The sequence below is a fragment of the Prionailurus viverrinus genome, chromosome C1 (assembly GCF_022837055.1).
Source record: "Prionailurus viverrinus isolate Anna chromosome C1, UM_Priviv_1.0, whole genome shotgun sequence".
In the NCBI taxonomy this organism is placed as follows: Eukaryota; Metazoa; Chordata; class Mammalia; order Carnivora; family Felidae; genus Prionailurus; species Prionailurus viverrinus.
Genome location: NC_062568.1, coordinates 76925149 through 76951168, shown reverse-complemented (window position 1 = coordinate 76951168; position 26020 = coordinate 76925149).

Genomic DNA, 26020 nt, shown 5'->3' with positions numbered 1-26020 from the left:
AGTAGACAAGTGAAATATATGAAAAAGATGCAATTTGAACTCCCAGAGATGAAAACTACAATGTTTGAGGTAAAAATATACATGGGGTAGGATTAATGGCAGATTGGACATTGTGGAAAGAAAAACAAACCTGAAGACAGAAGTAGAATCAATCCTAAATGAAACATAGAGGGTGGGGAAACAAAGGAATTAAAGTAACAAACAGAGCTTCAGTAATTAATGAACAGAGCTTCAGTGGGTTATGGGAAAACTTTAAGCAGTCTAATATGTGTTTAATTGTAGTCCCCGAAGGGACAGAGAAGGAGACAGACAGAAGACATAGTTGAAGGGATAATGGCTGAACATTTTACAAATTTCATGAAAACTATAAAGCCACAGATGCAAGGAGCTCAAAGAATCAAAAGCGCAAGAAACAGAAATAGATGTAAGGCATGGAATAATCAAAATGCACAAAACCAGTGATAAAAATCTTAGAGACAGCCAGGGAATAAAGACACATTACACACCAAGAGACAGGAATAAGGGTGACAACAGATTTCTCATAGGAAACAGTGGAGGTGAGAAGACAGTGGAGAAGTATCCTTAAAGTACTAATAGCAAAAACTGTCCACCTAGAATTCTATACATGACAAAAACCTCTTTCAGAAATAAAGGTGGACATACACAGGTAGAAAGGATTCAGTAGTGGACCCCCAGCAGTTGCATGCTACAAAAAATATTAAAAGAAGCCATTTTGATAGAAGGAAAATGATAGGCAGAAATATAGATCTACACAAAGGAATGATGAGCACCAGAAATCGTTACTACATGGGTAAGGATATAGCATTTTTCTTGTTATTTTATACCTCTAATAAATAATTGATTATTTAAATAGAATAATAATAATGTAATGTGGGTTTTTAAATACAGCCAGAAGCACAATGTCTGACAGCAATAGCACAAAACCTGGAGGGAGAAGAATTGAAACTATGCTGTTTTTAAGGTTCTCATATGTGAAATGGTATTATAGCAATTCGAGGTAGACTTTGACAAGTTAAAGACATAAACTGTAAACCGCAAAGAAACTTCTTAAAAAATGAGATGTATCTAAATAAGTGAACATGGGAGACAAAGGGGGATCATAAAAAGTAATACAAAAGAAGGCAGAATAAGAGGGAAAAGGGACAATAGAAAACAAGTAGGAAGATAACAGATTTTAAACCTAAACTTTATCAAAATCATCACCTTAAAATAAGCTAAACATTTCAATTAAAATGTAGAAATAATAAGAATAGATAAAACAAGCAAGACCCAACTATAGGCTGTCTGTAAGAAAACAGCTTTATATAAAAACACAAATAGGTTAAAAGTAAAAAGGTGAAAAAGGATATGGCATATTAATATGAAGTAAAAGAAAGCTGGATTGTCTGTATAAATAATAGACAAAGTAGATATCACAACAAAGAATATTGCCAAGTACTCAAAAAAGTCCATTTCAAAATGATAAAAGGATCAATTTAACAAGAGAATATATCAATCCTAAACATTTATACACCTAATAACAGGGCTTCAAAATCTAGGAAGCCAAAACTGATAGAACTACAAGAAGAAATAGACAAAGCCACAGTTATGGTTGCAGATTTCACTACCATTTTCTCAATAATTAATAGATCAAGTGGGCAGAAAATCAGCAAGGAAACTTGAACCCATTTCCAACCCACTTGAGTTGACTGACATTTATTAGAACATTCTGTTCATCTACAACAGAATATACAGTCTTCTCAAGGGCACAGAGAACATTTGCTAAGAGAGACCACATTCTGGGCTATAAAACAAATCTCAATAAATTAAAAAGGATTCAAGTCATATACAGTGTGTTCTCTGATCACAAAGGAATCAAAATAGAAATCAATAATAGAATGATATCTGGACAATCTCCAAATATTTGGAAAATAAATAACATGCTTCTATATTACCCTAGGTCAAAGAAGAATTCCAAAGGGAAATTAGAAAGTATTTTATCCTGAATGAAAATGAAAACACAACTATTAGAATTTGTGAGATTACACGAAAGCAGGGCTTGAGAAGATATTTATAGCAGCAAACCCTTATATTAGAAAAGAAAGGTCTCAAATCAACAACTTTAGTTTCTAAGATACTAGAAAAGGAAGAGGGAATTAAACCCAAATTAAACAGAAGAAAGAGTTAGGTTTTATTCTGTTATAAATTAACTGTGTGACCAGGGCATTGTTCCCCCTGGTCCTGTCTGGTTTCATCACTTGAAAAATGAGGACTGTAAACGATATCAGGGTTTACCAAATTCTGTGCCTATGGCATTTGAATCCCAAGGGAGCTTGTTAGAAACACTAATTTCTAAGCCCTGAGCCAAATATAGGGAATCACAGTTTCTGGGTAGAGCCTGAGAACATATGCATTTTAAACACTGAAGTGATAGGTGTTTTAGAGTGGTAGGATCCGTGTCCTCATCCTTGGCGGTGTTCAAGTCAAGTCAATGACATCAGTTCTGAGGGCATGCAGGCTAGAAAGGCTTGCCTTAGGAGGCCCTCAGCTTCAGGGAGATCTCTTTCCCTTTGTACTTCAGTAGTTAAGTCATCATGGGGGCTCTCGGGCCTGGACAATAGCAATATTGGCAATGACCAAGATGACTAATGGTAGAGACCTTCCATTTATGTTGTAGAAGCCTCAGAGATGTATCGCTGCTTCCTAGGTTGTGGATGACGTCTGATTATGACCGAGGTTGGACTGACTTCCATTCCTTCTAGCAATGTAGGAACTCAGGATGTGATTTAGTTTGTTTCATTTTCATTTCATTTCTGCCTACTTCTGTTCCATAATTTATTTCTTTGATCATAAATGCCTTTATGTATCTCTTTGAACATCCTCAAGAAATTTATGTTGACATCAGACTAGTCTCTAAACTGAATTTCAGTTGGAGTGAATTATTCTTTCCAAGTCTTTTGTTTATTGGCTGTCCTTTGAGAAATTAGTCCTTCTTCCTGTGTTTTGGAATTTTGGTTTGCAAGCTCATTTCAAATATCCCCTCCAAACTTTTCCTTCCTTGACAGTTTGGTGGTTGTTTCTACCTAGCCCAGCCCTCCTTCCCCTAAACCAGAACCAGCCTTTATAATTGAACTTGGGAGGTACAGCCCCTAGGGTCTCCTAGGGGTCATTGAGGGATATAGCAGATCTATTTACAGAATGTAGGAAGTTGGCTTAGTTCCTGGGAGTAACACTTTGTCTTTGCCCTTTGTCTCCTGGCTGCTCACAGCTTCATCTGAAGCCATAGTCCCAGTAGAGAAGGAGCCCTGTCTGCCTCTGGCATCAAACAGGAAGCCTGGCTCTTCTCCAAGTCACCTCATTCACATTTAGAACTCCTTGTCCAGTAGGAACGGAGCCCCCAGTCACCGTTGCCTACTCCTAAGGCTCAGCCAGTACACAACTTATATTTTCCTTTTGTGTCTGGCCCATGGAGATTTTATCTGATACCAAAGCGTGATTGGGTCTTCCTGGTTTCCTTCCTTTCTTTCTATTTCTCTCTCTCTCTTTCTTCCTGTCTTTTAAATATTTCATCTGTCATTGCTCTGTGTTCAGAGCAGAAAGGTGAACTCACCGCCTTTTCATCATTATGAAAGTCTGAATTAATTCATTTCAAAATGGTAAATAAATGACATTTCTTCCAACCCCAAGTCTCTGGAGTAAGATCCACATCCTCTACCATGATTGACTTTTATTTATTCCTCCACTTGTCAGAGCCTGAGCATTTATGTCTTCTATTAATACTTGTAGCACATTGTGTAAGTTGGTACTTACTGATTTGTTAGAAATGTTATGTGTGTGCTTGTCCCATTCTCCAAGATAATATTCTAACTGTTTAAAGGCAGGGAAAATGACTTATCATTAAAATATTCCCCAAATGACACATTTTTTGGTAGCCATACACAGAGAGCCTCAATATGTCTCAACCCAGATTGATTTGCTCCACCTATCTCAGATTTCTTTAATTACTCTAACAAGTGCACCATGATGTTTAAAAAGTACTTATATATTCAAATGTAATGTTGAAATATAAAAATGGGCAGCTGTATTCAATATACACTCTATGTATGCAATATACAAATATGTATATATTTGACATTGTTAGGTTTTTCTCTTTTTTTGCTACATGCTTTGAGAGTTAGTGCCTACTGACTTTCAACTTGGAAAACATTGCACAGTTGTCTACTATCCATTTTCCAGTGATATCTAAGGAGAAAAACTCCCCATGTAAAGGGCCTCCAGCCCTGCCCATCAAGAAGTCAGCTACCTGTGACCAGAGAGAGAGTACATTCTTTCTCAGAGCAGGTGTTAACCCAGCCCAGCTAGTTAAGAGTCTGCAAGGCCTCTTCTTTTGGGGAATAAAGAGGCAGCCTGTGTGGGGTCCCTTTTCCTCCCCCACAGAGCCATTTGTTACTGGGATACACCCCCTCCAGGAATCTTTCAATGCTCTTCAAACCCTGGGCATGCACAATGCACCTGACCTTGTTCAAAGACAGGGGCTATGTTGCCCCAGGCAAAGAGTGAAGAAATACAGAAAATTACACCTCTTTCTAGGCTTTTTTACTCCATTCATTGCATAGAAAGACTCCTATGTCTGTCGACCAAAACACTTATTAGTTGCCCCCCTCTTTTTTTTCTTTTCAGTCCAGTAAATTAACTAATGCACACCATTAGTTGCTAATGATTTGGCATTAAGAATCTTCACTTTGATAAGATGCAGTCAGTGGAAAAAAATGCAAAACTTTGTATCCTCTACACTTTAGATCATCTATTTACCTCCGAGAAGAATGCTTTTTATGCTCCCCTTATTGAATCAGGAATGGACTTTGTGCAAAGCATGTTTTATCCTGTAGAAGGGCTCTGTGGAGAGTGGCATTTACTCAAAGGGAACAAATGCCTGCAGGGTGTTCTTACTGAGGTGGGGGTGGCTGGTGACAAGGTGTGACATCTGCAGAAGAAATATAGTCAAGCCGTTTAGCCACTCAGTACTTACCAGTAGACACAGGGCTGCTCACAGAACAATAGTAGAAATTTGGCTCCTGTTCAAAAGGCTATTACTCAGGATTCTACCCACCCGATGGTATCTGCATTTTAATTATAAAATGGGGAGAGGGATGTGAAATCTGTGTGAAGCCACCACACACTCAGGCACACATATGCCATTCCTGGCTTAGAAATACAGGCTATAATTACAGAAATCCACGATAAGACATGTGTATCTATGTGCCTGTGTGAAAAAAATGAGGAATACTTAACAAAAACGTAATTTGCTAAGTAACTGAAAGGTTATCCTATACTCTAGGTTTTCTTTCAAGTTTCAGCTCAGGCTTATCAAGACAAAGTAGAAAGTTACCAAATTCCTACATTGCTGTAAAATGGACTTAAAACTGACTGGCAGATTTTAGAGACACGTGTGAGTTAGGGTTGGGACACTAGGAAATGCTTTAAAGTTTTTTCTTTTTTTTTTTTTCCAAGTGGGTACTCAAGGGTGAAATGCATTGACATATGTGAGAGTAGTTATAGAAAAGAGTATTGTTGAATATGTTTGCCAGAAGATTTAGATTCTAAGAGGGGAAGGCCTGAAAGACAGGGGGCCAGTGCTGCTTGACTTGGGAAAATCACAGGGTTTGAGAGTTCAGTGAAGCCCACTGCTTGATCTCCTACAAAGGGGAGTGTTTTATCCAGGAAAAAAAAATAGAGAGAGAGAGAGAGATGTTGAAGTCCTGACCCCGGGAACCCCAGAATGTAGTCTTATTTGGAAACAGGGTTTTTTCATTAGTTGCGACGAGGCCGTACCGGATTAGGGTGGGACTTCATCCAATGACTGGTGTCCTGTCTTTCTATGGAAGAGAAAATAGAGGAGATGGAAGACACATAGGGAGATTTCTGTGTGGCGGGGGAGGCAGAGATTGGAGTGACACAACAAGCCAAGGAGTGGCAAGCATTGCTGGCAGCCACCAGAAACCGGGAGCGAGGCACAGAGCAGACTCTCCTTCAGAGCCCTCCAGAAGGATGCCTTGGCTTGGATTTCTACCCTCCAGAACTATGAGAGTACAAGTTTCTGTTATTTTAAGCCACCCAATGTGTGGCACTTTGCTATGAAAGCCCTAGGAAACCAATATGGGGGGTAGGCTTCTGATAACTGAACAGGAAGAAGGGCTGAGATCCAGCTTTAGGATACAGATGTTCATTTAACCCCTTGTTTGCAGCACGACAGCCTTTGCTCTTGCTTCCCTTTTAGCTCCTCAGAGAAGTAAGGTGATGAGCACATGGTGGGGGGGGGGGGGAGGCATTCACTGTATTATTCTAAGTTTGCATATATATGAATACTTTATAATCAAAAGCTAAATTAGTAAATATCTTTAGAGAAATGAGAAAGATTATATCTGTGTAACAAAAACAGGCTACCATCAAATCGGAACAGAGCACTAAAAAGAGCTCTTAGAAATGAAAAGTAGAGGGGCGCCTGGGTGGCGCAGTCGGTTAAGCATCCAACTTCAGCCAGGTCACGATCTCGCGGTCTGTGAGTTCGAGCCCCGCGTCGGGCTCTGGGCTGATGGCTCAGAGCCTGGAGCCTGTTTCCGATTCTGTGTCTCCCTCTCTCTCTGCCCCTCCCCTGTTCATGCTCTGTCTCTCTCTGTCCCAAAAATAAAAATAACGTTGAAAAAAAAAAAAAGAAAGAAATGAAAAGTAGATTAGCAGAAGTTTCAAAATATGCTAAAAAGATTGGAAGGTAATATTGAAGGAATTTCCCTGAATCTAGAACAAGGAGTGACATAGGAGATGGAAAATCGGAGAGAAGAGATATGAAAACTAGGAGGTGGATTTAAAAGGTTCAAAATCTAAGAGACATTACATAAGGAAATAACATACAAAATAGAGGATAGGAAAATTTCAAATCAATAAAATTTCCCCAAACTGCAAAAACATGAGTTTCCAGTTTGAGCCCTCACCACTCCCACCATTGTTACCAAACATAGTGTAATAAATGAAAAAAAATATTACTAGCAAGGCAGCATTGTTGGTGGTGGCTTTAAAACACGTTCTCAAATTCTTCAACACTCTTCCAGTCAAATAGTGGAATCTGGTGATTTGCATCAAGCCGGGCAATTTTGGCAAAGGTGACACTGCATGAGTCCTGAAGCTAAGTTGCAGAAGGCAGTGTGTCACAAAGGGCTTCCGTCTGGCTCTGTCTTGGGACCGCCACCCTTGGTAGCTGGCCGCCATGCTGTGAGGAAGCCAGCAGCCACTGGGTGGAAGTGTGAGTGAGCAGATGTATCCAGCTGCCAGCCCTCTTCCAGCCGCCCCGCTGGTGCCAGGGGCATGAGAGATGAGCTGTCACTGCTTTGCCCTGCTCTACTTTCAATTTATTTTTGCATAGTTTGTAAGAGAAAAAGTGAGTGGAACAGGAAGCACTGTGAGAAGGGTTTTCATCTGTTCAGAAAAATGAAATGAATGATGTCATAGAAAGGCCTGGAATATGCACTACTGCACTCTGTTGGCCTCTGAACTAGTCTCGGGTGCCTGTACAATGACTTATTTGGAGAGCTTTTATTTATTTATTTTTTTAATTTTTTTTCAACTTTTTTTTTTTTTTTTGTATTTATTTTTGGGACAGAGAGAGACAGAGCATGAACAGGGGAGGGGCAGAGAGAGAGGGAGACACAGAATCGGAAACAGGCTCCAGGCTCTGAGCCATCAGCCCAGAGCCTGACGCGGGGCTCGAACTCACGGACCATGAGATCGTGACCTGGCTGAAATCGGATGCTTAACCGACTGCGCCACCCAGGCACCCTGTGGAGAGCTTTTAATATAGCTTAGTCAACTTGCCATTTTTCCAGGAATTGATGTTTTAATTTCTGGATTTTTCAAAGCCTCATTATGGTTTTTTTCATCCATCTGTCATTTTAATATTTTTAAATATGTCCTTAGAATGTGAATTATTTTCTTTTTTTTCCTTTAAGTTGCTTCATTTTAAGGTCATTAGGGTTTTCATGTGGATCTATAAAAATAACACTTTGTTTGCTTAATCCTTTGGATGACTCGGGCAAATTGATGAAGTAAGCCCACTTTGTTTTTCGTTATATCCCTCCCAAATTATAACTTTTAAAACATGTTCAACCATGAATGTCTGGACTCCTATTGCTCCTTAAATTTATGCAAACCCATGGTATAAACCCTAGTTCTAAGAATGTGCTATTTCTGTGAAAGGAAAACCTCACTGTGGTGAGTTTCTTGGGTGTATGGTTGAGGAAGCCAGCTGCAACTCTCTCTGGCAAAAAGACTGGAATGCATGAAAACACTCATTTTCCCATGACTCACAGGACTGTTGCATATCTCCTTCCCCTAAGAAATATCACAAAATGGGACACATGGGTGGCTCAGTCAGTTAAGTGTCTGACTTAACTCTGAACTTCGGCTCAGGACATGATCTCACGGTTTGTGAGATTGAGCCCTGTGTCAGGCTCTGTGCTGACAAGGTGAAGCCTGCTTGGGATTCTCTCTCTCCCTCTCTCTCTCTGCCCCTCCCTCTCCCCCCACCCCGTGCTTTCTCTGTCTCTGTCTCTCTCTCAAAATAAGTAAACTTAAAAAAATAAAATTCTTGTTAAAAAAAAAGAAAGATCACAAAAATTATGTAAAACAGAAATAAGGAGAAAATGTGACTAGCACATCCTTTTAGCACCACACAGGGGCAAAGCCAACCTCAGATTATCTTGGGAAATGTACTTAGTTACACTCAGCCGTTATTATTGATTAAATTCCCATGTTACCGTGTAGATTTTTTTCTGGTAGAAATATGAATGATTTCTGTCCAGAGGGAAAGATAACCCTTAAGGCTGTGGTTTATAAACCAGTTTTGTGCTTAGCAATCTTATCCTAGTATTTCTTTATTAAATTGTGCATGTATACATACACATGTGAGAACACATTCCCACTTCTTAAATGCTCTTTGGGTTACTTTTACTATCTTATTCCTTCCTTATTAACTAACGAGTTGAATAAGTCTTTGACACATACCCATTTTATGTTTGCATCAGAGTCATGTTTTTTTAACCGTGTGAGAGTTATACTTTAGCAGAACTAGCAATGGCTGAACCAAAGAGGCCTCAATAAACTGCCGTCAGAAGGTCAAGGCCCTCAAGTTTGTTGGGTACAACAAAGATTTTATGAACTGAAACTCCCCCTTCTAAAGGTGTTCAGGGAAAGAGTGGTATTAAAGAGATAAAAAGAAATTCATAGGGAGCATTGTTATTTAAAAGGCTAAGTCTTAAAGTACTTCCATGTGTAGAACCAGGGATTGATTAAGTGAAATTTCCAACTTCCCACAGGAACTTACTTGTGAGCTACCCAATTCTTTAGTAGGGAATTAAAAAAAAAATTTTTTTTTAATGTTTATTTTTGAGAGAGAGAGACAGAGTGTGAGTAGGGGACTGGCAGAGAGAGAAAGAGATGACACAGAATTCGAAGCAGGCTCCAAGCTCAGTTGTCAGCACAGAGCCTGACGCGGGGCTGGAACTCACGGGCCTGACATTATGACCTGAGCTGAAGTTGGACACTTAACCGACTGAGCCACCCAGGCAGGTGGCTTCTTTTCTGGGGATTACTAGTTATGTGTTGGCCCTATTCCTTCTCTACCCTCCTCCCCATACACACATTGTAGAGGCTTTAGATGAGACAAGGTGAGAAGGAAAGCCCTGCCCTCACTCCATGTTGGTGGCTGGAGATACGTTTAGCTATCATTTAGCAGTGTAGAAATCCATGAACTGGCAGTAACAGAGAAGACCCACCTCCTTCCAAGTACTCTCCTTCCTTCCTTCCTCCTTCCTTCCTTCCTTCCTTCCTTCCTTCCTTCCTTCCTTCCTCTCTCACTCTCTCTTTCTTTCTTCCTCCCTTTCTCTCTTTCTCTCTCTCTCTCTTTCTAAAAGACAATTCTACATTGACTTATTTTTGCGAGAGAGAGAGAGAGAGAGAGAGAAAGAGAGAGAGAGAACTCCAAACAGGCTCTACACTGCCAGCACAGAACCCCACGTGGGGCTCAAACTCAGGAACCATGAGATCATGACCTGAGCCGAAGTCAAGAGTTGGACACTTAACCAACCAAGCCACCACCACCCCCCCGAAGACCTTTAAACTAAGTTCCCTGATTGTCATCAAAGTTAGTAAGGACAAGGTGACCTGTCACACCTGCGATCCTTGATTTGGAAGTGGCACAAGGAGAGATGACATGACACACAGCCCAGTTTTTGATGGTCTCATAGACCCTGCTCTTCACTCTCCCCCATTTGCAAAAGCCTCACATGTCACCCTTCCTTCTGGAAAACGGGCTCTAGTCCTTCACTTCTACTGACTCTTCCACAGAATAGCGGTAGCTCTTGGCAGGTTCCACTAAAAATTTGGCAAATAATATTTTCTTCACTTCATCAAACCTAATGAAGCTCTGTGAAATTGAGGTAGAAGGTTTATTGCAAGAACAGAAAAAGGCATTTGAGATGGAAGGGCAAGAAACAAGACAAGAAAGGAGTGCACTTGGCCAGTGAGACAGCAAAGAGATTGCTGAGATAGAAGAATGACAGGACATGAGAGGGGGAAGGCATCCTACCTGCCACGTAGGAGCGCTGGGCATTTGATGAGCATTTCCCAGTCTCTGAGGCCACCTGTGCACCCCTGAAGGGCACCCCCAGCACCCAGGCCTCCCTACACAATGGCGAGGGGGCTCTTTTTATTATCTCTTCCAAGGAACAGAAGCATCGACAGCATTTTCTATTGGGGATTCTTTATGGGGGGAGTGTATGTGGTTTTCCTCTTTTATTTTCTGCTTTTTTAAATATTTAAATAAATGTTAGTATAGAGGTTATATGTATAAAGGATTTTGCTCATACATTTTCTTCATGTTTCTTAATAGCAAAAGAAAATGATGTTAACTGTAGACAGAAGTCATCCTTTTAAAGTGATTGGTTGGAGAGGAAGGTGACAGAAGTGGTTAGTTTGCAGGGAACATACTTCACAGCTATTTACCTTGTTTGGCCTTTGCAGGGAAAAGGTCTGTAGCTGCCATCTCTTTAAGATAACTTAACTCCCTCTCCTTCAGTACCATTAGATGGGTTGGAAATATGGTTCATAGAATTAGCCATAGTTAACATGTCTTGCATACTAATTACTGAACGAGCATGTTCTTTTTTTTTTTTTAATGCTTATTTATCTTTTGAGAGAAAGAGAGTGCTAATGGGGAAGGGGTTGAGGGAGGGAGACAGAAGCGGGCTCTGTGCTGACAGTAGAGAGCCTGACTGGAGGCTGGAACTCACAAACCATGAGATCATGGCCTGAGTCAGTCAGACGCTTAACCGACTAAGCCACCCAGGCGAATGAGTGTGTTCTTAATCAACTCTTAACTCAGCTTTCAGAGCCACCACCTTCACTGCAGGGCTCTTCATCATGATTATTGCTTTTGGAGCATGAAAATCCAATCCCACCATTAACACATGCACACACACACACACACACACACACAAGCACACAAACACACATACACACTCACACGCATGCATACACATGCCATGGCTCTGGTGAGGTACTCTAGCAACAACCCACTCTCAGCTTGGTGTGCTTAGCACATTGCTGCAAACTCTTCTTGTACACAAGTCCTGGGAATAACATATAAACGCCTGCTTGGGTGCTTTGGTCCCAAGCACTTCTCACGTCTATTATCTCATTTAATTCTTAAATTATTCTCCAGTGTAGGCATTGTTATTAGCACCACTTTCTAAAGGAAGGAATTAAAGAAGTTAAAGGAAGAAGGAATTGAAGAAGATAAATTACTTGCCCAAGTTCAAGGTGGGGGAGTTGGGGGCTTGGACTCTGTTTTTGTGACCATTTTATTATTTATATATAACTATATAAATTATATATTGTTACTCATTTATTCTTATTTTATAGCTATAATGTTTTGTTACTTATTTTAATGTTCAAATTGTCCTCGATTAGGCCAGCGGCAGCCCCTTTAAGGTGGCTCCTGTGTCCTTTTGACATGTTTCCCCTATTTTCTGAGCCTTTTTGTACTTTCTATCACAGCAGGATATTCCTGGTTCATCATATATTTTCCATACCTTAGCTCAGGAGTCGCCATTTTTCTAAGGAGCCCTGGGTGCTTTGGTGCAGAATGGAATTTAAAAATCAAGATTGGATGCTGAGCGTGCTGGCCGTACATGTGTGCTGCTTGTGATCCAAGTGATTGCTTCTAGGCCCTTTCAAATAGAACTAGGGGAAAAGACTATATCTATATTGATATGTATATCTGTATCTATGTCTATCTCTGAAAGCAAACATGCAACCACATATATGCATACGTTTCATCTATCTATCTAAATTTTAAAATGAGTTTATATAAACACCTCAAATTTTAATCAGTTACTTCAGAGTCCATTCTGTTCTTTACTCTTTCCATATTTATAACTTCCATCCCCAACAGAGAGAAATCTGGCAAGTAAGTAAATATGTTGTAGATAATGTTTCCCATCCCTCAGGGATTGCTGTCCTTTCTCATCTGGTGTTCAGTATCTTGCAAATCATTGTTTCATACAGATATTGTCAAATTTTAGGTTGCTTCCAGTGGGAGGGTAAATTCAATCCCCATTGTTCTGTCTTATCTGGAAGCAGAGATCGACTAAGCCTGTTTTCGATGAGTTTTTAAATGTCTATGTATGAATACTTTCTGCTTGGGCACATTATATGATAAATTTGGTGTTGAATCCCTTGGGATTCCTGAGACCTCGGGACTTGAGACCTCCCAGATTCTCTTGTTAACATGCTCATATTTCATATTTATTTGCTATATTATTTGATCAAGACTTTGTCCCTCATGAGACTTAAAGCTCAATGAAACATGGCATCAGCTTTGTGTTGTTTTGCTCATCATTGTCTTTTCAGCTTCTAGTATGTACCTTTGGTTCAATATTTAGTAAAAGAATGAATTTACTGTGTCAGCAAAACCCACAGCTACTCTTTTAACACAGAATTCCAGGGAACTTTAACACTTGAAGATTTGATTATTCTATGTACTTTCACAGAATTCCAGGGAACTTTAACACTTGAAGATTTGATTATTCTATGTACTTTCACAGTGTCACTCTTAGAACATCTCTACATTTACCCAATCTACCTGTCATGGAGAATGTTAGCAAAGGAGCTCTTTTGTGTTAGACTTGCAAGACTGTGTCTTTATGCCTTTTCACCAAAAAGGAAGGACTGGCTGCTAGAGAACTCTACGATATTATTGGAAAATCCTGTTTCCTTGTTGGAAGTAATATGTCATTCGGAAAAGCAGGAGATAGATGGTTATGACAACATTCAACATGTAGTACTACGTGTATGAACTGTTCACTATTGACTCTTCAAAAGACTGCCAGGAACACCTGTAGATCAAGCATGGCTAAATTGATTAGCTCTATGGCAATATGGACACCTCCTGAACAGTCTTAATAGAGATTCAAAATTGGAAAATTAGGGTATGGATGAGAGACTGAACATACAAAGTGACAATGGTCAGAGCATATGTAACAACAGAAACCTAACCCACAACCTCTGCAGCAACTAGCCCAAAATGATCAGGACTGGTCAATGACTAAAAGCTCCCTGAATTTTGCCCCCTCTGCCCCGACTCAGGACCAGCCACAGAAAGCCATATATGCTTCTCAAACCAGTCACATAGAGTGCCCCGCTTTTTTCATGGAGAAGCCTGCCTCCAGCTTCTCCATGACAACAACTTCCAATCAGAACATACCCAAAGCCTCCCGCCTCCTTTTTTTTTTTTTAACTATAAAGTTTTACCACTTCTCTGTCAGTGCTTAGTCTCTGCCAAATACAAGTGATGGTGGCTGACTCTCTTGCTGTAGCAAACTCTGAATAAACAGCCTCTGTTCTCCTGTGGGTTCCCTTCATTTATTTCTACAGGTATTTATGAAGTTTTGAGTCTTGGCTGGGATTTCAAGGCAAGTCTTGAAAAGCAAGAACTAGTTGGAATGGGCAGAGTTGATGACATAATACTTTTGGAAGGCACAGTGAAGGGAGAGTCTTGAAGTACTCACTTGATGAGAAGTTAGCCTTGAAATTGAAGCAGTTTAATAGGCTCATTGTCTTATTTTCTAGGAGCGGGTATTCCCTGTAGCAAATAGCTAGGCTATTTTTGTTTGGTCTCAGTAATGTTTAACATATGGGGAGAAAAGTATGCCTAGTCTAAGAATTGGTTAGCACAGGGACAGAGAGTTGTGTTGGCTTCACTTCTTGGGACTGACAAGGGAGAAAAAAAGAATTCATTTGTAAATCCATCCTTGATTTTTTGTTCTTTCTTCATCCAACCTAGACAACATGGTCAGTGACTTGTTAGCATAGACAACTTCTTTAGCTACCCACACAGTATTGTATTACCCACACAGTGCTAAACCTGGATTAATCCTATACTTTGTGATGAAATTGTTTTTCATATCTTGTTCCAACAGCTATCTGTCGTGATAGCTATGAAGAGTAGTGAACTCAGAAGGGTACAGACGTCATGTGTGGGCTTGGAGGGAACAAGCACATGACTGGTTCACAATGTTTGCTGTGGGCACAGGTGGACAGAAGTGAGAGTTTGAATTAAAAAAATTTTTTTTTAATGCTTATTTATTTTTGATACAGAGAGAGACAGAGCATGAACGGGGGAGGGTCAGAGAGAGGGAGACACAGAATCCGAAATAGGCTCCAGGCTCCGAGCTGTCAGCACAGAGCCTGACGCGGGGCTCGAACTCACGGACTGCGAGATCATGACCTGAGCCGAAGTCGGCCGCTCAACCGACTGAGCCACCCAGGCGCCCTGAGAGTTTGAATTTTATACACAACTCTCAAAAATGTATATCTCTATTGAGCTTTGGACCTGCATATCCATCTACCCACTGGGTAACCTTATCTGGATGTTTGCAACCACCTCAATCTGCACATGGCTAAAATTGAAATTATAATTGCTCTCCTTCACCAAAGGTTTGCTAATGGACTCATCAGATTGCCTTCATGATCCTTGTCAAGAGTGTTTCCTGCAGCCATTACTGTGGTTCAGATTAGCACTCAACGCAGGATAAACCCTCTTTGCCATCTGGCTAAGAAATTTGCTTTCATTATGGAAGTATAGGTATCAGCAATGGGGACGAGGGAAGAAGTTAATGACATGATGGAAACCCAACCTCTTGAAATCTTACCTATCTCATTTTTTCTTGGCCCTGAATGTGGAATTAAGAGCAGAGGGAAAAATTCAACCAGTACTGCATAATCTGACCTCAGATACAGTGATAGAAACTTGGAAAAATGAAAGTAATGAAACTTTTAGACTTCTCTGGCTTCATTCTTTACAATATCCTGTTTATTTTACATATATCTGTCCATCTCCCTCGACTTCCTCTCCTTAACTTCTAGTATTTTCATTGTCAGATGGTCGTTAAGAGAAAACCTTATTTATGTGAAGAATTACAGCATCAATTCCATACAGAATCGTATTGTGTTTATGCAAAGAGTGCTCCCTGATAGAAACAAGTGATAAAACTGATTGATGTTTTAAAGCAACTGAGGGGTCTCTACTGGCAGCCAGGATTACTGTTTCCGGGTAGAAAAACTGGTAGAGAAAATTGAGTTCTTATAATAAATTCCATAACAGCAGCTTAGCTGTAAATGATTTTTTAAAAGTCACTTGACTGTGCAAACTGGTTAGAGCAGAAATATTTTAATGATATTTCAAGAGCTTAATGTCAACCATCAGTGTCCAATAAATGAAAATTACTTTTAGTGATACATCTGGAAATATGACGGTTTTTTGAGCCAAAAATCTCTCAAGCTTTGCATAAAATCTGGGTTTTTATTTTTACTGTGTGCCTGTTATATAAATTTCTGATATTTGTGATAGAGGAAAAGAAGATAAATTGGACATTGGGATATTGAAAAATGAGTAAAATGTGAAAACATGTTAAATTTATTGTTTGTTCATTGAGAGAAAGAGAGTGAATAATTTATTTAAAGGAAACAATTTTACTTAAAGAAAGGGCAATATTTTAATAAGCAGAAGGGGGAAAGTGAATATATTTTGAAATAGGAGCAGCGTCACTGGAATGAAAAATGTAATGCACCAAAGTAGCTGCTTTGAGTGGGGAAAACACTCTTTTGAATGGAAAATTTTGTTACATTCCTGTAAAATCCCAACTTTATCCTTTTCTGTTTGTTTACCTAACTAACATTTACAGAGTATCCACTCTGTGTACTGGCATTGTGTGAGGCATCGGTGATATTTCAGTGAATAAGAGAGTCACAGTTTCTTCTTGCACGAAGACTACAGTTTAGTGAAATTTTCATTAATTGATTAATTCCCGCCCTCGTTATATTAGGTGAAATGAGGTTTAGCTCTGTATGACAGGAAATGTGGAATAACCATGGTTTAAACAACTGCCTTCATGTGAAAACAGATCATCCAGACCTCAAACCATGGTTCCATTGTCACGAGAAACCTGGAGTTCTTTTATCTCATGGCTCTGCCATTCCCACCAGCGTGTGCCTTTAAGCTTCTTGAGTATTTCCCTTCACTTAGCATGATGTGTTGAGGTAGAGAATGTTTGTACCAATAGTCTGTACCTTCTATTACTGAGTAGTATTCTCTTCTCTGGATGTACTATAGTTTTATTTATTCCCCAGTTGAGGGACTTTGGGGTTGTTTCAAGGTTTTAATAATAAAATTGCTATAAATATTTGTCAACAAGTTTTTGTACAAACATAGGCCTTTCATTTCACTTGGGTAAATATCTAGGTGTAGGAGTATTGGGTCATATAGCTAAGTATATATTGAGCTTTAGAACAGCTGTGACACTTAAAACTTTTTTTGAACATTTATTTATTTTTTGAGAGAGAGAGAGACAGAGTGCAAGTGGGGGAGGGACAAAGAGAGAGAGGGAGACACAGAATCAGAAGCAGGCTCCAGGCTCTGAGCTGTCAGCACAGAGCCCAACACGGGTTCGAACCCATGAACTGTGAGATCATGCATGACCTGAGCTGAAGTCCGAGGCTTGACAGACTGAGCCACCTGGGCACCACCCCCCCCTTTTTTTTTTAAATGTTTGTTTATTTTTTTAGAGACACAGAGAGACAGAGAAAGGTGTGCAACTTTTTAGAGTACCATTTTGCACTCACATCAGCAATGGACGTGAGTTCCACTGCTCTGCATCCTCATCAGCATTTGTGTGTGTGCATGTGTGTGTGTGTGCACGTGTGTGTTTTAAGCCATTCTGATAAGTGTATAGTAGCATCTCACTGAGGTGTTAATTAGCATTTTGCTAATGACTAGGGATATTGAACATCTTTTCAGGTGCTATTTGCCATTTGTATATCCTCTTTGGGAAAATGTCTGTTTAAATCTTTTGGCCAGTTTGGTTGGTTGTTTTATTGTTGTTGAGTTTTGAGAACTCTTTAAATACACTGGTTACAAGTCCTGTGTCAGATATATGATTTGCAAATATTTTCTCCCAGTCTCTCTTTTCATTCTCTCAATAGTGTTGTTTGCAAAGCAAACGTTTTTGATTTTGACCAAGTCCAATATTTTTTTTCTTTTATGGATGGTGCTTTGTGTCTTTTAGCTTTGGATCTTAAAATTGGATTTTTATATGTTAAAAGCCAAATTTATAAAAAACAAAAGAATAAATTTCTTCTGGCAACAATAAATTGTCTACAAATAGTACATTAGATATATCTTCTAAATGTGACATCAAGTGAGAAGAAATGAGATAATTTATGTTGGGGAAACCAAATTAGAAAGATGAGACAAGGGCTTAATGATAAGAATTTTGAAAACTCAGAACCAGGGGCACCTGGGTGGCTCAGTCAGTTAAGCATCCAACTTCAGCTCAGGTCATGATCTCACAGTCTGTGAGTTCAAGCCCCGCATCAGGCTCTGTGCTGACAGCTCAGCGCCTGGACCCTGCTTCGGATTCTGTGTCTCCCTCTCTCTCTGCCCCGCCCCTGCTCATGCTCTGTCTTTCTCTGTCTCAAAAATAAATAAAAATATTTAAAAAAAAAGAAAAAAAAAGAAAACTCAGAACCAAAGTCTTTTAGATTTTATACAATAATAACATGTAAATACATGAAATAAAATGCTTTATGGGGATTTAAATACCCATTCATTTATTTATCCATTTATTTAAAGAATTTTACTAAGCACATACTATGAGCATGTGTGATTACACAGGCAAATATGATGGGAGATAGAACTTTGCACAAAAAAATCAACAGATTATAACACAATATGGTAAGAGTTATGGTTGGCATATGTTCAAAGTAAACCATGCAGGTTTTGTTTTTTTTTTTTTTTTTTGCGCATGTAGTGGTTTCATCACACTTATCTCAGTTTACAATCATTTATTCGTGTGACTTGGTTTAATGTTTGTTTCTCTCAGGGTGTGTTCCAGGAGTATAAATGTGATGTATGTTTGTTTCATTGTGGCCGGCACATAATAGGAGCTACATAAATAGTTGTTAGATAAATAGAGTACGTGCCATTGGGGTACAGAGAGGAGGAGTTGCTGCCTGTGCTCTGTCAGTTTTGAAGACTTCGTAAAAAAGGTAATATTTGAAATGAGTCTTTTAAAATGTTTTTTTCAAGCTTATTTATATATTTTGAGAGAGACGGCAAGCAAGGGAGGGGCAGAGAGAGAGAGAGAGAGGAGAGAAAGGGAATACTAAGTAGGCCCAACGAGGAGCTCGAACTCATGAACTGTGAGATCGTGACCTGAGCCAAAATCAAAAGTCGGATGCTCAACCGAGTGAGCCACCCAGGGGCCCCTACACTGAGTTTTGAAGCAGAGATAGGAACCCACTGCTTGGGGGCAGGGGAGGGTGAAGGGAAGGAGAGCAGAGCAGCATTCCAGCACTGTATAGCCTTAGCCATGGGCATGTGAAGTCACATGACACAAGAGGGAAGGATGGAAAGTTGCAGGGAGGCAGGATCATCCTGCGTGGAGAAACAAGTGTCAGGGCAGGAGATGAGGCCAACATGGAAGGCTGGGCTCAGGCTGGGAGGCAAAGGCCTTGCCAACCAGGCTGCGTTTGAACTTCATAGCAATGGAGTTTGGGGGACTGCTGGATTTTACGCTGTTCTGTGACAGGAGAGAAGGCAGCGTGGCTACTGACTGGATGGTAGAGGACTGAAGGCTGTTGCTGAAACCTGGTAAGAGACGACAAGGGTGCTACTGTGGCAGTAGAGAGGCTGAACAGGACAGTTCTGAACTGGACTATTCTAGGAGACAGAATTTGTGGGACTTAGTGATTGATAAGATGTGAAGGGTAAAGCAGAAGGAGGATTTAATATTTTAGCTCTTACGATGCCTGAAGAGTATTGTGTGTTGGGAGTTAACATATTTAATTTTTTCCCCCTGATTAGTATTATATGTTCTTTAGAAAATACAGTAAACTATAAGGAAGAAGACAAAAAAAAATCATCCATTATTCTAGCACACAGAGATACCACTGCTGACATTTCAAGGACAAATCTCATTCTTTTTTTTTTTAAGTTTATTTATTTATTTTGAGAGATAAATAAAGTGGGGGAGGGGCAGAGAGCAAGGGAGAGAATCCCAAGCAGACTCCATACTGCCAGCACAGAGCCTGATGTGGCACTCGAACTCACAAACCATGAGATCATGACCTGAGCCAAAACCGAGCTGGGTGCTTAACCCACTGAGCCACCCAGGTGCGCCTATCATTCTTTTAAAATACATTTTTAAAAAGAGATCCTAAAGATTCTATCTCCATCAGGAACTGAGAGTCTCATAAACCGCATGAATATACTGAACTTCATTTTGAACCCAAATATTAAGTTTTGACTAAACTATGAGGTGAGTGAGCCAGCTTTGTAAAAAAAATCAAGTGAACCGGGTACATGGACAGGAACCCTGGAAGAAGGAATTTCTTCCCTGGAGACTAAGTAGCAGTGATACTCCCCCCAGCACCACACACACACACACACACACACACACACACACACACACAAGCGCTCTTGTAAGTACCAGATTCTAACTTGCAAAGGTAACCTGCCTACTTGCTGAGAGACATTTTCAGTTTCAGTTTGATTAATTCGTGTTCAGCTCATTCAACGTGCTGAGCCCTGCAGGAAGACAGCACGGCAGTGATCACCTGGTGTGTGCAGAGGTTCTAAAGGAGTGCTAATTATTTTTGCCCACCGGAACCCTGAGCTTGTGTAAACCTGTGCACATACACTAAGTAAGAAAAAATTTTTCTGAGGTCCAGGAGCTTTAATAAAAATATCTTATCCAAATCCCTTACAAATAGAAGGAAAGGGATGGAAGTTTTTTAAGAAAGATACTGGGCTCCGATATGTTGAGGGGGAGTAGATTATGGGAAGAGCAGAAGCAGGAAGATTCAGAGCAGGCCCACCTGAAAAGAAGCTTGAAAAATAGAAAGTCCACGGAGAAGAGGGGCCTCATAGATGGGCAAATGTGGCCCCTGGAGCGGGTCCTACAGCGAAGATAGTCTTGCAGACCGGGTACCCTGGGCAGAAGTGGGGGACCTTTCTGGGACCTTCTCTCAACCTCCACCCCCACCCCCCAGCCCCAGCCTTGCTAAGAGGGGAGGAGGGTAAGGTCGTGCTCTCTTTCCACTTTGAGGCTTTGGATTGAAAAGTTCAGGAGAGTGAAACCTGATTTACAACAAGGAAGAGAAAAATCAATACCTCCGAGAGATTGGCAGGGGGTGGGGGGGGGGATAGCTTTACCTGGGAGGGGGGTTTGTCAGAGGGTGGGAAAATTTTGCCTACCAAAACTCACAACTAGATTCCCACTTTCTCACGAAGACCTGCCTCCCAGGCTCTCTCTCCCACCGCTCCATCCTACACCCCGCAGTATTGTTTTCTATTGCAAACGTCAAGCGGTCTAGGTCTGCCCTCAACCAGAGCGCGACTTGCTTTTCAGCTCTTAGGTGCTGCGGCTTTCGCGAGGGTGGCCAGGAGTAAGTTGTGGCTGGGGCCATTTCACACTGCCAGGCTTTCCATCACTCAACTGCTAGCCAGGGTGAGGGTGAGGCGAGGCGAGCCGCGCAGGGGGTCGCTCACAGGAAGAAATCGGTGCAACCTGAGCAACGCTCAGGTTGTTTGGAACGCTCACTGGGAAGGCGCTTCAATGGCACGTCTCAAATCCTCTGCGTTCAGTCGGTAGAACTCGGCGACTCCCCCTGCCCGCCAGAGCGCGGAGCGGGGCGCCCCACCTGCGCCGGGCGGTCTGCTCCTGCGGGCTGGAGTTTGCAGACTTGGCTCTCAGGCCGACTCTCCCGGAGTTGGGTCGAGCGCGCCGGGCCAATGAGCGCGCCCCGTGGAGGGCTCGGCTCCCCCCGCGCGCGCTGATTGGTCCCGCGGCCCGCGAGGCAGGGCTGACCGGCCAGGGCTGCAGGCGAAGGCGAGTGCCCGGCGCGAGTGGGAGTGGCGCGCGCGCCCCCCGCCGACCCCCGCCCCTCCCCGCCGCGTTCTCTCTCCTTCCTCCTCCCTCCCTCCCTCGCTCCCTCCCCGCACTCCCCGGCTCCGGCCGCGCGCTGGCGGGGCTCCGCATTGCACACTCTGGGGGCGCCGCAGTGTTCGTGGGATGGGGCAGCGGGCTGCCGCTGGCGGCCGGAATCCGCGCGCAGCCCGGGTGAGTAGAGGCGGGCTTCCCGGGAGAGCACAAAAGGAGACTGGGTTGGTGCCAGCGGCTCTAACTACTGCGGGTTCTGGGCCAACCAGGGAGTGGGCTTAGTCCCTGGAACTACCCGGTGCTAGGACACCCAACCCCCTTCCCGAGGCCGAGGGAGCTGGGGTGCTCGCCTCTGCATCCCGCTCCGGTGTTCTGTCCCCGAGTGGGCAGCCAGCACTGCGCGCAGGTCTAGAGGGGCGTGTGTGTGCGTGTGTGTAGCGCTGGCTCACAGAGGGTGGGATGGAAATGTCAGGAGCTGCCAAGTTCAACGCTGGAGGAATCTCTCCCAGGAGTAATTCAGCACCTTCTCTGGGCCAAGTGTGCGTCCACCAGGAACTCCAGCCGGAGGGAGTTCCTGGGCGGCGGAGTGGCAGCGCCCCACATGTTGCTGCAGGGGGTGGGGGTGGGGGGTCCATGGCCTGGCTGCGCCCACCCAGGGCCACTGCCCAGGATGCAGTAAGCTGGGGCGCCTCCAGCCATTGCGGGAATTCGCCAGGCCCTGCGACCACCCACCCGGGCGACTGGGCGAGGGGGCCGTCCACCCACGAAGCCCGGGCTTCGCCTGGGCTTGACTTGGCGATGTGTTTTTCTCTCCGGGAACAGCAGTTCGGTTGATTTACATTTGGCTAAACAGTGAATTTTAGCCTAAAGCGCTCTATCTGTGGGTCTGTCTGACTCGTTCTGCCCCACACCACAGTCTCACTAGCTCTCCTCCCCTCCCCACACCCTGCCCCCAGTATCCACCCCTCTCATCACTTCGCCGTACAAAACTTGGTGTTTCAATACGATGACATCCGGCGTGGTCTCAGGCGTCTTAAGTGCCACAATCATTTGCCATTTCCTAGGGAACTACAAGGGCTTGTATAATTTTGGGAGGGGGGGTTGAGGCGGGAGCAGATCTTTGGTAGCGATTTGGTGGTGGAATAGCATTGACCTCCCAGAGCATATCACAAAAAGAATGTTAAGCTTCTCCCTCTGGTAACCTACCCAAAGTGTGACCTCCAAAATTCAATTTTCTTTGTGGGAGACTAGGGAGTTTAGATTCTCCAGGGAGAAGCTTATTTCTTGTTAAATTGAACTATGGTGACATATACTCTGTTCTGCTCTGCTCTGGCCAGCCATTGCAGATGCCATGATATTATTAGAGCAATTCCCTTAAAGCCATTACATTTTCTTTCGAGTGAGAGGACTCAAGATAGCTGCTTAAAATTTTGGATCTGCACCTTATTTCTCTGGAAGACATTAATGGTTACTGTATATGTGCTCACGTGTACCAAGTTTGCGAAAGATATTTGTGCAATCGTCCATGAAATGGCTTAATGCACATTTATGTTAAACCCATTTAAATGTAAAACATCTATCTGTTTTCAATTTTAGTTTCCACCTTGACCAAAGGCACCAGACTGAAACAGGACTTAAAAACAGGTCCTGTTTAAACAGAGGTTTTACAGAACTCTAGTCCTCAGAGCACACAGTAAGCTTTCTGAGCTTGTAGGTACACAAAGCCTGTTAAAAATTGTGAATGGTTCTTTGGGTTAACAACATCAGAAATGCTTCTAGAGCAAAAAAGGGAGATAGGATTCATGGGCCTATATTTTAAAGCTGTTGACAATGTTTTTAAAATGAATGTTTATATTACAGAATGGGGCTGATTACAGGCAAATAATGTCAAGTAAAAAAAAAATCTTGTGTATCGCATCATGCTATACAGTTTACATGGCACATTGTGATGTCCTATTAAAGTGTCTGTGAGGGAGTCACATTTTTGTCACCCCCAGTTTTACAGGGGGGATACATAAGGCTCTTGGAGATTATGATTTTTTCCCAAGGTGAATTAGTAGAGTTCGAGCCAAGTTTTTTCTTTTTCTTTTTCATTTTTTTTTTTTTTTTACCTCCTTTGCTGTCTCCCTCCCGTCCTTCCTTCGTGAGGACTATATGTTCAGTGTTTTCCTACTTTCAATTTCTGCACTTCTTTTTACTATTCAACCTGTGGCTTTGGGACCATTATGTACCATTCCCAAAAAGCTTTGCTCTCTGCTAAATATCATTTAACTCCCACTAGGATGTAGGGTGATGAGGATTTAAGGAGAAAGCTAATAATGTTTTTAAGGAACTGTCCTTTTTCAAAGGGGTATATTATTTTTGTTAATGAGTTATTAAATATACAAGTAAACAAAACCCTAAAGAATGATGTCCTAATGATAGGGTTTCAGGAAAATTAAGGGCTGGTAGTGACAGAGATGCTTGTAACAGTGACAGAAATATGTAAGTCTCCCCCTTTATAAGCAGGAACTACTCATAAGCTCTATAGACAATTACAAGGAGGTGCTAATAAATGATTATTTCATTAGTGCCATTCTTATGTTAAAAAGAATTGACAAAACAGATTACTTATATAAACCCAGAATCACTCAGGAAAAAAACAACAACAAATACCCATTTATCAAAAAGTCCTGAAATTGTCATTAACAAGTGTACACATGCAACAGAAGATATTGATTAGAGAGAAATCCTGTTTTTACTTGCACAGTTAACATTAAGGAGCATACAGATATCTACTGCCTATCTGATTATTTATTAAAACCCCATCATTTGCAAATCTTTTCTTGGAAAATTATTGCACACAATGTTTATTTGTGACATTGCATAATATTTCTTAAGATAAATAGAATTAATTTTGTTTGCATTAATGTAGGTAGGTAATGAATTGACTAGTAATAATTCCTAGTTAAGTATGTTGGCTTTGGAATCAAGTCCCGGCTTCACATATACTAATTGTGGTAGGACTTCAGAAAGTGATTGAACCTCTGTGTGCTTTGGAGAGACACATAAGAAAATACATAAGTTTTCTTATGTGTAGAGCATGAATAACAATGATGCCTACCTCATGCAGCTTTTCAGTGTATTCATGTGGCAATATTTAGTGAGCACCTACTAAGTGCCAGCACTGTTCCAGATGCTAGGGATACATGGACAGACTCCCTGCCAATTATGTTTACAGTCTAGTGCCTGAGAATTAATGACGTGATATGTGTAAAATGCTTAGTGTGGAATATGACACCCAGGAAATGCCCCATGATTGTTAGCTATTGGTATCATACGTTCACTCTGGAAATGTTCACTGAGTACCTAGGAGATGTAGTGCATATTGGAACACATAATGATGAATATATATATTTCAATTCAATTCAATTTGATATTATAATGAGAGAGAGAGAACTCCAAAGAAAGACGTCAAATATAATCAGTTCTCTAAAGATAATTCAGTGCAGACATGGAAGAAGAAAAAATGGAAATAAATACTTAAAAATTAAATTAGCCATTAGAAAGTGGGGAGTAAATATATGGATTTCCTTACGGGAACTTACGATAAGGAAAATAAAGGTCTTGTATTCAAGCTATTTGAAACATTGAATACATAGGAAAAAAATAAATAAAAAATAATTCTTATTTAAATATATATAATGAGAAAGAATTTTTTGACGGGTCACATTATTGAATTGAACTCACAAAGGGTGACAGATCCCAGGCACACAAAAATGAGATAGCCAAAATGAACTTGAAAAAAAAAAATCCTTGCAATAGATTCCTAAAACAATAACCAAAGACTCTTAAATACTGTGAAATGAGAATTGTAGAAGCAGTTGGCTTACATTGTACCAAACATGTACTCAGAGATAAAAAGAGAACATAGTGGAAATGAATTCTTTGCTTCACCTTTTGCTGAGTAATATTCTTACACCCAGGCTTTCTCAAGCAATAATCACATTGCAGGAAATAGAGAAAATAAGTGCTCAGGATATTCCAGACCTAATCAACAGACTAGACACAGATAAATCACTAAGACCAGGTGGCCATTACCCGAGTGTGATGGAGAAACTCCGTTGTGTAAGTGACAGCTCTCTGGGGCATTGGCTGGTATCCCTAGGGTTCCTGTCAGGAGGAGGGTTTCAGGGAGGACCCTGGAGCCCTTGAACCAGATCTGTGTCCTCATGGACAATTGGTGATCAGTATTCAAAGCTAACACAGATTATATCAAATACAACATATTTCGTAGAAAGGGGGAGGATTGTATTCAAATTAAAGGAGGAAGTATGTGGCTACAGTGTTAAAGAAAATGTAATATTTTTAAACTTTGAAAAAGCCTAGCTAGATTTCAAATCCCAGTTCCCTCCCAATTCATGACCTTTTTGTCTGGCCAAGAAATAAGAAACAGAGTGAAGATAAATAGACACTTCTCTGCATGGACAAAT